The sequence below is a fragment of the Herpailurus yagouaroundi genome, unplaced genomic scaffold (assembly GCF_014898765.1).
Source record: "Herpailurus yagouaroundi ecotype Mexico unplaced genomic scaffold, PumYag 100, whole genome shotgun sequence".
NCBI lineage: Eukaryota > Metazoa > Chordata > Mammalia > Carnivora > Felidae > Herpailurus > Herpailurus yagouaroundi.
The window spans coordinates 45,556,175-45,560,279 of NW_024412391.1; positions in this window are offsets into that span (position 1 = coordinate 45,556,175).

Consider the following 4,105-nt stretch of genomic DNA (forward strand, 5'->3'; position numbering starts at 1 on the left):
CCCTAGAAAATGTCTTGGGTCATTCTTTGAACAATCTTCTTGTTTCCAAAGCTCCAGATTTGTACTTTAGAGCTTCCTGAAATTAAAGCCTTCATCTCTGGGAAAACCCCAAATAAGGAGACCATCAAGCAATAGTGGATGTCATAGTAGCAAGCATGTGGCCAAAGGATCTTGTGTTGACCCTCATATCACACTAGAGAAATGGCTGCCCACAATATACCACGTGAGGGGCTGCCTTTGGGTGCCTGCTCTCCCCCCAAGATAAGAAGCATTCCCATAATATCTATTACTGTGACAGAATCCTGGGAACTTGCTCCTGGAGGCTTCTCATCACTGTGTCCTGAGGATTGTTACTGCCTTTTATCCTCCTCCCTTCTTATCCCATCTTATCTCCCCCAGATAAAGGAAGAATATAACTGAACATACCCCCACTGGATTTGTCACATAGCTGGCTAATGTGTTGGGTCAGTCACACATTCTTTCAGTCCACTCTACTATCGAGTACTGAGAGAATCAATTTCTTAGGTAATAAAATTAATCTCTTAGCAACCAGATGAGTCTGCATTATCTATAACACAACTGTGCCAAGGCATTTCAAAAAATCTACAAAGCGATGATGAAGTATCTACTCATTATAGGTTAATAAACTGATAGTATAAGACATTTATTCATTTTCATATGAATGTGGTAGCTACCCGTTATCATGATTTATTCTCCAAATTTAGTCTTGTGTGCTTAAATTGAGAAGTTACAACATAAAAGGTTTATCTTTATAGCTGTCACTGGTGTCATATTTATATACATGCTACATTCACCAACACTTTAACAACTGAGTAGCAATATAAATTGAATAACTTTAAAGACTATATATGTTTCCCTCTGGTACAAGTGTACATTCATTTATATTACAAAATCATTTCTTTAAAGGATTGGCTGCAGCAGAATGGAATCCAAATGGGTTCAACCATTGCTCCCTTTTTTTCTACTCAAAGCACACAAAATATCACTTTAGTTTCCTTTCTTATTACTGTAAAAAAATATTAATTGGAAAGGAATGGCAGATGAAAGTATATGCATAATAAATTGATAGTTTGAGAGTCAGCTTTTCACTTACATTTGCCAGATTACTTTTCACATTGTAATATTTCTCTACATTTTTTGAAGACTAAGGCTCTAACATCCTATGTAATACTCATTGTTTAGTGAGTGCTCCAAAGTCAGATGGACTTAGATTTTAAACAGCTGTGTGTCTTCTGAAAGCCACTGAAACTTCTAAACCTCAGTTTTTTTCATCTAATAAGGGAGATTATATGATATGTTACATATTAGATACATGTATATTACATAATAAGGGAGATATGCATATAATATGCATATGTTGTAAAGATCCATGAAATAGTGTATGTAAAACATTAGCAATTAGAGTGCCAGCCAAATAACAAGTACTTAGTAAGTACTAGTCTGTATTATAATTGCTACTATTTAAAAAGTTGGGCACAAAATTCCAAATCAAGCTGTTCACATTTTCCCTATAAGTTCTTTTTTTTTTAAAAAAGAATCTTTGTGTAAACTCAGCAGTTAGTTATATTCTTTTTCTAACCCTCAGATCAACTTAAAGAGAGTTGGAGTCCCTAGAAGTTGCTTCCGTGTAATTTCAGTTTACGTGAAGGTATAAACATTACCGTTAAAGATGGGAGGTCTGTATGGGCATTTTTGGTCACTATTTTTACAGGAAATTTAGGTTTCTTACCTAAGATCACAGAATGAGAGGCAGAGAAGAGATAGAATGGAGGTCCTTTGACTCCTGAGTTAATTTCTTTCATTATCAATTTTCAAATGGCTATTGAGTTAAACTCAGTTAATACGAAGCTCATTTAATAGAACACGGGGTCCTAATAACAAGATCTATTATTAGGATCCTAATAATAGATCCTAATAATAGATCTTGTTATTAGGATCCTAATAATAAGATCTATTTTAATAATAGGGTCTATTATTAGGATCCTAATAATAGGATTTGGGTTCATGTATAGAGAAAACTTTCTTGAAGTTGTACATGTAGTCCTGCTACATTATGTATGTTAAAATACCTTATATAGCATCAACACCCAACAGCTGAATTGCTATACACTGCAACATTTTATATCCTTTTTTAACTCCCTGTAACAAACTAAATATTCTATTTTCTGATAAGGTTAAGCCCCTCCTACTCTCCTCCTGCCAAAGGCAGGGGGAGAAAAGAGAGACAAAACAGATGGGTATGTTTTGATTCATTCAAGGAATTCAGATAAAAGTAGTTGTTAATTCCCAATAAATCAAGAATCCTGTCCTTTTATTTTCAAATCATTTTTAACCCCTCCAGTTGACATTGCATTTCCCTTGCAATGTTATTTATTGCCATCCATGTTGCTAGGCTACTTTGGAGAACAAAATGGAAAACTCTGTGAAGAGTGCTTGGAATACCAAGCAACATGTGACCAGTTCTTACAGAGTGCAGGATGTGTTCATGGTATGTTAGTGGCTCTCAGCATTAGGTCCCCTTTGTTCCTTGTGGTTGACGTAAGTCCGGAGAGTGTACTTGACGATGTTATTTGCATTAGACTTCTTTTTCTCTCTCATAGAATAATGAGATCTTAGAGAAGGCTGAGAAAGAAGAAAGGATTCTGAGGAAGAAGGATATCCTGACTCCTGAGAGTACCTCCTGTCTATTCGCAGAATGAAAACTGGACACACTACTTACAAGCAGCAAGTCTCAAGCAGCACACAGCCCCGACAGAGCTTCAGAGAGACCTGGGCAAGTCATGCCACCTTCCCTGTCTTTCAGTGTTTGCATCTAAGGAATGAAACCAATGCTATCTGCCCTACCTTTCAGGACTGAAATGTGCACAGAAGAAAGCTATTATTCTCACCAGTGGTGGTGTTAGAACAATAAGCCACAGATTAAAAACCAGCATGTAAGGGACTGTTGTCAGAACAACAGAAGAAATGGGGATCTCAGAGGCCATCAAAGGTCAAGAGTAGTATGTGCTCAAAATATGGAGAAGAGAGGGGGGCGGTTTGAGAGGCCAGAGTGCTGTTGGCACTATCTTCATCAGCCCAAAGTCATTGTCAGGCAAACACTGGAGAGCTCTGGTTGAGAGAAGCCACGCACTATGTATACAAGACTAGACTGTAATCGGAGAGCATGCCACATATTCCTGCAACAAAAATGGAACCTGCATCATTGTGTCTCCCTTTGCATCCATTGTGTAATATGGCAAAGGAGTGATTAAGCCCCAGTGTCTGCCTGTGGCTCGAGGTCTATAGTGTCTCCATTTTAATGTGCGTGATCTTGAGTGTAACCCCAGGGCGATCATCTTAAAGGAGCAGGGTTCCCCTCTCCAAGAACATTTGGAGTCCAAACAAACAATTGTGAACCAGAGAAAAATGTTGGGCGAATCCAAAGGAGAGGAGAGGAGACTGTTTCTAAATCGTCTAGATACAAGTACGCACTATATTTTTAAGTAAGTTTTATTAGGCTTCTCTCATAGCAATACCTCTGCTACAAGCAAAGACTTCACATCAACAAATCGTTTACACACAGGAAAAGAACCTGAAGTCAGGTTTACATTTCTAGCCCTAAAGCAAAAACTCTTAAAAAGCACACACACATTTATTCAACACTTGACAAAATCAGACTCACGATGTGCCAGGCATCGTGCAACCAGCACCCTCCTCTTTCCTGGATCTCAAATCTACCAGGACTGCTTCACAGGTAGTTACATCGACAAGATAGGAGAGAAGAGAGGAAAAGGAGATGGAGGGAGGTACACCCTGCCTGTCACAGACCAGAAAGCTTGAGCTAGGTGGAATTGGCATATTCGCAAAGAGACACGGTATTTTCTCGTGTACCTGCTGTTGTTGAGGCAGACCGGCACGGAGCTGAAAGTTTAAAATGTGAGCCCACGCCCATATCTCTCAGCACTTCATGCGCCACTTTGGTACAAAATGAGCTGAAGCCCACCGGTAAGTGAATGCAGTCGAACTTGGGTGGTGAGAGGCAGGGTCGCCCCCCACCCCGTCCCGAGCTTCCCCAGCAGCTTTTCACAGATCTGTAGTTTGGCAA